The sequence below is a fragment of the Varanus komodoensis genome, unplaced genomic scaffold (assembly GCF_004798865.1).
Source record: "Varanus komodoensis strain SLA01 unplaced genomic scaffold, ASM479886v1 scaffold52, whole genome shotgun sequence".
NCBI classification, from domain to species: domain Eukaryota; kingdom Metazoa; phylum Chordata; class Lepidosauria; order Squamata; family Varanidae; genus Varanus; species Varanus komodoensis.
Window position 1 is genome coordinate 5588605 of NW_025336114.1, and position 9770 is coordinate 5598374.

The 9770-nt window shown below is 49.1% G+C and overlaps 1 protein-coding gene across 9 annotated transcripts in view; it reads left to right on the plus strand.

Annotated features, from left to right (window-relative positions):
• Positions 1–439: 439 nt before the first annotated feature.
• NAV1 (neuron navigator 1) overlaps positions 440–9770 on the plus strand; it is a 285492-nt gene continuing 276161 nt past the window's right edge. For 4 of the 9 annotated variants that reach the window (XM_044447469.1, XM_044447471.1, XM_044447473.1 and 1 more), the window contains exon 1: positions 440–888. The gene's annotated coding sequence lies outside the window, so the exon portion shown is untranslated. The remainder of the gene's footprint in view (positions 889–9770) is intronic. The other 5 variants (XM_044447472.1, XM_044447475.1, XM_044447476.1 and 2 more) reach the window with 2 other exon arrangements.

Sequence of the window (9770 nt, forward strand, 5' to 3'; positions counted from 1 at the left end):
CGCGCGCGCGCGTGTTGCAATTTACAAGATCCTCTGGATAAGCTTGAAATCTACCCTCACCATCGCACGCAGTCCACGCCCGTCTCGCGAAAGACCATTGTTGCTATTAACTTAAGGAAGCCAACAGCTGGAGGAGAGATTTCCTGCCTTCCACCCCCACCAATCCCGGAAACGTATCGGGAAGAAGGAGGCAGGAAAGCCGCTGGCCGAAGAGCTTGACCGGAGAATCGCTGCGCATCGGGAGATGGAAGTGGCCCTTCCGCCGGGGAGGAAGAGTTAAGCTGCCCCCTCCCCGCCCCGATGAGAAAGTCTCTCTCTGGAATAAGCAGATTGCCCGCCCGCCCGCCCGCCCGCAGCCAGGGCTTGGACTTTCAGAGAAAGGGTCGAGGTGCGGTGGCGGCCGGAGAGCCAGCAGGAAAAAGCAGGAGACGAAGCGAAGCGCGGTGCGCGCGCGGTCGTGTCACGTCACCCCAGACGGGCACCCTCCTCCCTCGCAGCGGCAGCGGCATAAAGAGCGGGCGTGCGCCCGGAGGGCAGCGAGGCGGCCCACGTGACGGCCCCTCCCAGTCGGCATCCCCGGGGATCGGCACTTTGTTCGGGATGCTGCCGCCGCTCGGCGTTCCCATTGTGAGCCGAGGATTCGGCCGTTTCCTCCTCGGCACCCGCTGAAGGCGGCAGGAGGAGAGGGACCGGGGCGCCCGCTCCGTCGGAGGGCGCGCGCGCGAGCGGGGCTGACGGGCTGCGCGGGGATCCTCCTGGTCCGGGCCGGGACTGCGTGGACGCAGCAAGCCCGCGGAACTTCGGGGAAAGCAGGCGGGCCGGCGAGGGACAGCTCCGGCCAGGCTGAGGAAAAGGAGATGGCGGGTGACGCGCCGGCAGCCTAGCGGGGTAAGCCCCGTTTCCGCGGCGCTTCTCGGAGCCTCTCGGCTGCCCTGCGGATTCGGGTGGTGCTTCGGGGCGGGGGCGCACGAGGAGAGCCCTCGGCTGTCACAGGGTTGCGGGATGCCGGCCTCTGTCACTCCCAGCCGAGGCAGCGAGTGCAGCCTATCGGGGCTCCCCGGAGAGGCTGGGGAGGAGGGCTCGGTGGGTGGGTGGGTGGTTCCCCCCTTTTTCTTTCTTTTTTTGGCCATATGGTACATTCTGTTCGGCGGGCCTTGCCAAGCAGCGAAGGTACAATCAGGCTGGCTGCTTGGCTGGCTGCTCCGCACCAAGGGCGGCTGCCAAGAGGGCAGGGTGTCTGTCTGTTCGGAAAGACTCTGACTCAGCCTAAGGTCAGCGATAGGTGGGAATCGCGGGGGGGGGGGGGGCGAGGAGGAAGCCTCCCGATCCCCTCTAGTCTGCAGGGATATAAACCTTTGCCAAGTTTGGCGATGGGAGGGCTTGTCTGCCTTTTGGGAGAAATCACAGACTGGGGATGCAGCTGGGCTGTGGTCCTAACTTAGAAGCCAGCTCTCCCTATGAGGCTGCTGCTTTCCAACTTCCAACTGCTGGTAGAGAGCTCGCCCTAGCCAGGTCTGGGGGAGCCCATGGCTTTCCAGATGTCCATGGACTACATTTCCTATCAGTCATGGCCATCTACCACACTGGCTGAGACTGATGAGAGATTGGGTGCAACATCTGGAAGGCTGCAAATTCCCCAGCCCCTTCCTATTTCTATATATCACACCTGCCTACTCCTATGTTTAGGGCTGTACTAGTCTTTTGACCTCTTCTCACCCAGCTGCTTTCTTGGGGTCTCCTTTGCACTTGAGTTGTGACAAGGGGAAGGAAAGGGGTAAGCAAGATTGGAGACTGAGCATAGAGAGAAGCCTCCTGGTTTGGCAGGGGCATCATTCTGTTTTCAAGGCCCCCTCCCCACCCTGCCATACGGCAGCCTTCCCAGACATGAGGCCCTGCAGATGTGTTGGACTTCAGTCCCCAGCATCACCAAGCCATGATGGCTGGGAGCTGTAGTCCAAGAAATTTTGTGGCTTCCAAACCAGGGTAAGTTAGGAGAGAGTTAGCTGCTTCCTGCCAGTAATAACTGCTCCCTGTGCCCCCAATTACACAAAAGGTAACTTTGGGCATTGCGAACAACCTGTGCCAGAGGAAGCAAGAATGATGTTTTTCTTGGAGGACCATTATAGGAACCAAAATGTACAATGAGAATGCAACAGTATGAGTGACATAAAGCTAAGCTCATCAGGGATCTGAGACTGGCTGCACAGATCATCACTATTGTGCAAAAGAGATGTTTGTAAATGTAAACCCAGTGGTTTTACAAAGCAAGCTTTCATAGTTCTCCCTTGGGTATTTTGCTGTCTCTGGTGAGGGACAAGATCCTACCCTCTTCACTCTGGGTGTGGAAGCTGAATCTTGTTTCTGCACTTATGATGGGGCATCCTCCTCTTCAGGGCAGTGGGGCAACTTCGGGGGCAGGATATGCCCAAAAGCATAACTCTGTCCTCCAGGAACTTGTTGTCACATCCCAGAACTCCAGAACTCCTGCCTCCAGCCCAAGGCAGTCACCTCACTTTTCCTAGTGGTAGGGCAGCCTCTCATCCAAGAGGTCGTGGATCTCACATTCTCACTACATGTACAAATCCTTTCTCTGTGGCAGATTGCATGGAATCGATACACAGAAGATCTGTAGCTGTTTATCTGTAACACCCAAAACCTCACTAGACTGTTAGTGTCAGAAAGTAGGAGATGAGAGATGGATGCCTTGGATTTCCACCCCTGTCCTTAAGCCATCCTTCCCCAGCCTGGGGCTTACTAGATATCTAACCTTACATCTTCAAGCATCTCCATTCAGGGGGATGCTGGAACACATAGCCTTGAAAGCCAGTAAGTGGGCTTAGCTAGCAGCCCCCCCCCCCTTCTCACCGTCAACACTACAGGCCAAGAGAATATTAGCTTAAGGCTGCCTTGGCCAGCACTCCCTCAGTGTATTGTTGGAAGCTGTGAGCATGACATGGGCTTAAGTCATTTCTGGTAATAGTTACCAGGAAATAGGCCAAACTGACAGGAATTGTGGGTGCTAAGAGGAGTAGGGTGTGGGGAAGAGAAGTGTGCATAATTGTCACATAAGTGTCATAACTGTCAAATGGCATTCTGAGTCCTAAAGAAGTGGATAAATCATAAGGAACAACTAAGGAATATGTTTCATTCTTCCTTTGGAAAATAAAGCTCCTTGACTTTTGTTTTAGTTTTATTGCAGTGTGTGTTCCAGCATCCCCCTGGATGGCGTGTGAGATGTGTGTGTGTGTGTGTGTGCACGCACACTTTACCGCTCATTTGTTCTGAGCAGGATTAAGCTGCTTAAGCCAAAAATGTTGGCTGTTGTTGTTGTTACATACATAGCAGAGACATGCCTTGCCTGTGATAACGGGCTGTAATATAGACACAGTGAACAAGAGGCGGCCTCTGCTTTGAAACCCAGAATCTGTACACACAAAAGCAGCACAGACAAAGGAAAGCAAAACAGCAGGGAGGAAGGGAGCAGTGGGAACCCAAGGGCCACCCAGCACAGTCCTTTTGCCTCATAAGACAAGTTGGCATAAACCAGCCTTCTCCATTGTGCCACCCTGCAATTGCATCAGCTTACAATTCCTATCATTCCCATCCAGCATGGCTACTGGAGATTATGGGAGTTGCAGTCAGACTCATCTGGAGGGTGTCTTGTTGAGGAAGGCTAGTATAAGCCTTGACATCCCCACCAGTATGTGGAAGCGTAATCTTCTAAACCTTTATAATCCTTACAAATTCGTTGATCTTAATTCATGAGTATTAAATAGTCCTCCATTGTTTCTCCATTCCTTATAGCATGAATCCTCGGGCTCAGTGATTCATCTGCCCCTTGCTGGTGGTGGCCTTGCTGTAATTTGTCCTGATAGGGGAGGGAATAAACAAAAACATAAAGAATGACACATGATTTCCTTTATAGCGGATGGGCAGGAGGTTTATTGGCTCATGTTTGCCAAACAGGGCGAAGCCTTGAAAAGCACAGCAGATGCAACACACAATGCCCTTGTCTATTGAGAGGCAGGCTGTAGGTGGCACAGCTTGGCTTGGCACAGCTCCTGAAAGGGATTCCCCCCTCCCCATCCTGCTGCCAGGAATGATCGGCAGACATCCCTGCTACCAAGTTTTTCTTCTCCAGATTGTTTCCAAGCCCAGCTGCCTACTAGTTTTTTCCTGGTGATAATTCAGGCCTGGCACTTCTTTAGGAGGCTTCTGAGAGATCAAGGTTTTGAAGCTCTTAATGTTCAGCTGTGTGTTGACAAGGGTACTTCCCACATAGGTTGCAAATGGGAGGTGAATTCAATGTTTGGCATTTCCATGTCTCAACTAAGGCTAGAAGTCCTCCAGTACTTTTCCAAGCTGCCTTTCCCATATGGCACCATCAGCAGGAGACCTTGGCATTCTTATGTTTTCTAATATAGCAATACAGAAGAACAGAAGAGCACTGCTGGATCAGACAAGTTTCCACCTTGTCCAGCATTCTGGCCAATGGGCTGCCTCTGGGAAATCAGCAAGCAGGGCATGAGTACAACAACCCTCTCCTAGCCACGTTCCGCAACAACTAGCACTGAGGAATAATGCTGCTCCTGATAATGGAAGCAGCATCTCACCACCAGGACTAGCTGATAGCCTCACCCTCCATCAGTTTGTCCCTTTAAAACCATTCCATTTGGTATCCTAATTGGCTACCATTCTTCTATTGTTGTGCATCTATTCTGACACTGGGTGTGCTGGGAACAACTATCTCAGTTTAGAGATGGAGGAAAGTGAAGTAACAGAATACACTCCAGGGCAGCTTTCCCCAGTCTGCTGCCTTCACTACAGCTTCAAACATTCCTAGTCATTGGCCATGCCACATGGAGCTCTTAGAAATTGAACTCCAAAATATATGGAGAATACTAGGCTGGGGAAGGTTGCTCTAAGCTGATGCTCACAAATATCAGGAGATTTAGGGGTCAATGCATATGACCAAACTGGCACCTGAAATGTTGGACAGGTGGACTGATACTGGAACTGATGCAGGTGCTGAAGGAGGTGCTCATAATGTGCCTCACATGTAACAATGTTAGTGCTGCTGCTGTGACCCCTCTGTAAGCTTTAGGGTGCTAGTGGGAGTTGAACTTGCAATGCAAATGCAGCACTGGCCCCCTGAAACCAGAATCCAGCATGTCAAGACACAGGAATTGGTACGATAGAAGAAAGGGGGAGCCCAAAATTGTGCAAAACTACCATACAAGAAAGCAAGGATCTCTTTGCATTTCAAGACTTGATTCTTCATCAGACATTTAAGAGTTTACCTGCTCAAAGTGCAGGTCTATCCTGATATGAAAATTATTCCCCTGGAGAAGAAGCGTTGGCTTGACTGTTATCAGATCAGTATTTATGAAAAGATAAGCTGTGCAGCCTGCTCTCCTAAATACTGGTTTGCACCACTGTGGACTTCCCCTTTTTTGTCATTGTGTTTATCTGTTCAGTGCCTCCTTCTAACAGCATATCATAGCTGCTTTCCTCATCCTGATACCCTCCAGATGTCCAACACATATAGAGGGCACCAAGTTAAGGAAGGCATCTTTGGGGGAATGTGCCCCACATCTGCTCTGTGTACTCATGCAGTTAATGCTGTGGGTCATTGCCAACTCAACATGGATGTACTCAGTCTAGGTGCTGCAGAACATCGGTCTGGTTGTGTGAATTGCTCTCTGGAGTACTCTTTTTGCAAGCTCACAGATGCTCTTTCAGTCATGAGGACAGTCAGGCTGTTCCTCAAACTGGTATAAATGAGATGTTCTCTGTTCCTTCCTGTCACTCTAGCTGTTCCAAGATTTGTTTGAAATGTATGCCATGTCTTTCTTCAAAGTGGTTTACAATCCAGAATAAACAATAAGACAATAACAATATCAATAAAATTCAGATAAGCTAAAGACCAACCATTCATCTTCATATATGCCATATAATAGCATTGACAGCAGAGCTGTTGCTGCTTACCAACAGCATAAGAAAAAACTGCAGCTTTGATTTAGCATCCAGGTTGGTTTGACAGTGGAGCAGACTGTCCACTGTGGGACCATCTTCCCTGGAGGCAAAGGAGCAGAGCTTGGGTGGCCATCTGTCAGGGTTGCTGTCGTTCTATCCTGCAATGTAGATCCCGTAGTGAGCAGGAGTTTGACTATGCTAGAAGTGGCGAACATCTGGTGCAGGAGCTTCATGTACACTATGGCATCCCTGGAGTCTCCCCACCCCATCAGCCAGACCAAGGCCATGCAGGGTGTCCCAGGCAGAAAGGGTGTTTTGATAGCAAGGATCTGGCCTTGAAAATGAAAATTAGACAGGCGTCTCTGCTTGGGCAAAGAGGGGGTTACCTCCTCCAATCCAGGCAGGAATCAGAAATTGTCAAGAGCTCTGAAAATGCAGATCTCTGGGTCTGTGCTTTCAAGAGATGATGTGTGAGAGACTGTAGGTTGTCGATTATTTTAAGTTAAGTTCCTTAACTTTTCCTTTTTCTCTCATGCATCTAATTCAGAGAGAAAGAAAGAGGAAAAATAGTTTAGGGTAGAGAGAAAGAGAAAAAAGAGTCCTTAGAAGGATCTGGCTTCCTCCACCGCTGGTTTGGGAGCCCCAACAGGGAACCCCCTGTGGGAAAAAATGGTTTCTGATTCCTGGACTAGATTAGCCTCCAAACTGCAATGTCTATGCTAATTTGATTCCTGCAGAACCCCTGCAGTGCCTCTCTGATCCTAGAGCTTTTCAAGGCATATATAAATATTTAGAGACAAGTGAAACCTGTGTGAAACTGGCTGGCTGGCACAATTTGTGCAGAGCTGGGTATTGTAGGACTTTTGGCAAATTGCTCATTCCCCTTATTGTGGACCCAGCTAAGCTGTCAGGACTGAGTGCCCTGGATGGCATGTGTTGTGGAAGCCCCCACCACTGATTGCTGAGAGTAGGGGTGCAATCCTATTTGTATTTAGAGAGAAAGAAGTACTACAGCTGCAGGCACGGTTGGCTGGGGCATGCTAGGAGTTTTAGGGCTTTCTCCTGTCTAAGCACACATAGGATTGCACCATAAGGCTTTGCCAGCCCCTCTTCCCATTCAAGGGTGGAGGGAGATGAAGCCAGAAAGGGGCAAACATGCTGATGCAGCACAGGGTAAAGAGTAGCATTTGCTGCCACAGAAGCTTCTGTCTTGCTATTCATCTACTATTGATTATCCAGCCTTGGAAAACTCAGCAGGTAAGCAGGCCCATTTGGCCTGCCTAAGCAACATGGAAAGAGGTTTTATGTTTTAAGTTGGCAAGAATCAGGGATGGATTCCTGGAAGAGAACCCTGAGAAGGCTTAATGAGAAGACCAAAGATGCTGTTCCATATTGGGCCAGTAAAGTACAGAAGCCTTTCTGGCTCTTATTTTAGCGTGGAGCATTGATTTCCAAATGGTACATCAGGGTGCATCAGAAGATTGATGGTGCTACCAAGAGGCTGTCAGTGCTGAGTGCCTGGAATGATGGGGGAAAATAAGGTGCAAAGAGTGGTGAATGATGTCTTGGTTAGCAAGAATGCCTAGCAAGCAGTTCTTCAATATGGGTTAAAAATATCCTTAGAGATGCAAATGCCAACCTACAGTAGCCATTGTCAACCTGGTGCCCACAGATGCTTTCGACTTCAAATCCCATGAGCCCAGTCAGCATGACTAATGGTCAGAGAGTTGTAGTCCAAAACATCTGGAGAGCACCAGGTTGGAGAAAGCCGTTGTGCAGAACTGTGAGCTGGAGAATTTCTGCTGTGGAACATTACATACAGTCTAGAAAAACCTTTGGCTGGTTATACTTTGCTTTCTATGCTCCACTTCAACTTAGAAGATAAGTCCCAAGGGGAAGGATTGATGTCCTGATTGGTTGCCAGCTTGCCAGCTGCTAAGTACAGACAGTAATTTGTGCTACCGAAGTTAAAAATGCCATCCTATCCCTGATGTTTAATCTACTTACTTTTATCCAGCCTTAAAACCCTGTAGTATTATGCATTATTACTGGCTTTGCTAGTGCAGTGCTGTGCTAATGCTAGGCGGAAGGAGCTACCTGAGCCACTCTCGGCTCTGCATTTTCTCTTCACCACATTCCACATTTCTCTCTCTTGCACAGCATTAAGCAGCCTTCTCCAAATTGGCACCCTCTGGATATTTTGGACTGGGTGGGGCTGATGGGACTTGTGCTCCAACACATCTGGAGGGCACTGGTCTAGGGATGCTAGTGCAGAGGATCAGGCTGCCAGAGGAGATGCATGAGCCAGAGAAAAGGGTGAAACCAAGCCTGGTGCAACACCCCATAGAATTGTCTGCAGCTGCTTCAGTCCATCAAGAGCATGGAGCAACCTGTTCCATTTGTTCCCTTTGGAAGATGTCCCATCAGAGAGGCCAGGTGCTTGGGTGGGATCTTTGTTTACCTGCTTGCACAGCTGACTTCCACAGGATTCTCCTCCACAGGTCCAGTTCAGGAAATCCTGGGCCTGGCCTGCAACACAAACAGCCTGGCCTGCCCAGAGTGCGCCCCTGTAACAGCTACCGGGGCTCCTGCCCTCTGTCACAACAGTAGCAGATGAGTTTATAAATAGACCGCCGAGATACAACATTTTTTCCTGTTGAGCAACAGTCATCCCTGCTATGGTGAACAGGGCAGGAAAAAGGTGTTTCCTCATGATGGGACTTGGCTGGGCCTCTCTGGGTGCCAGATGAGAGAGGCAGGGAGATGAGGTTTCACTGACACACTTGGCAGCATCTGCTTTGGGCTCCAACAGTTTGCCACAGAGTCCTGTGGGAGAGGCAGAGCCTTACATGTCCCAGGGAGTAAACCTGAGGCCAGGTTTCTTTTGCTGTCCTGTGGGTCAAGCAAGGCTTTCCCATCGCAGATGGCTCCAGCATCTGCCGGAGTGACACATTGCTTATTAGCCTAAAGGCTGCCAGGAGAAGATGCAGAAGTAGACTCCTAGCAAGCAGGGCAGTGAGATGCACAGATGCTCCCCTGACTCCTTTTGGCTTTGCAAGCTGCTTGGAGCTGCTGGCACTTTGATTCTCAGATTAAACAGGCCGTGTCAGGTTTCTTCTCCATTCCCATTTTTGAAAAATTGAAATAATCATTAATTAATGCACTGCTTTTAAAGGCAGAGCCCTGAGCAAGTGGTTCATATAGTAAGAAACTAAAATATATACCATGCTACAAAACAGAGAAACCAGTGAAATATATCAGTGAGAGAACATTCATAAATGTTTGCTAGGGTCAGTTTTAAAATTCATTCAACTGGTCTCTCTGCAGGAATGGCAAAATGCTGCTGTGCAAAGCATTGTTTCCTATTCATTGCTATCAACAATTTTAGGTTATCACATTTCTAGTACTTGCTCAAAATGGTTTGATTTTGGTTTCTTTATGGGCTGTTTCCCCCACTTTGGCAGGAGGGGGCACCACTCTGCTATGCAGATCCCTGTTGAAAGGGTCCACTTGTATTTCATCATTTGATCCACTACTTAAAATGGGAAAAGAATATTTTAAAGAGGGCTTTAAAATCTGTCACAGATGTTGCAACAACTTAGCAGACAAATATATTAGAGGAATTGCTGTCGAATGCCATTTTTGTGGCATTTTAGAAATGTACATGTTCTTCATTATTGGACATTTTATGGGTCCAAGACCACTCTGCCAGAATTACTGGAGATATTTATTTTACAGATACTTAATAGATATTTATTTCTATCACACATCCTTCTCCTGTAGCTTAGCCTTCC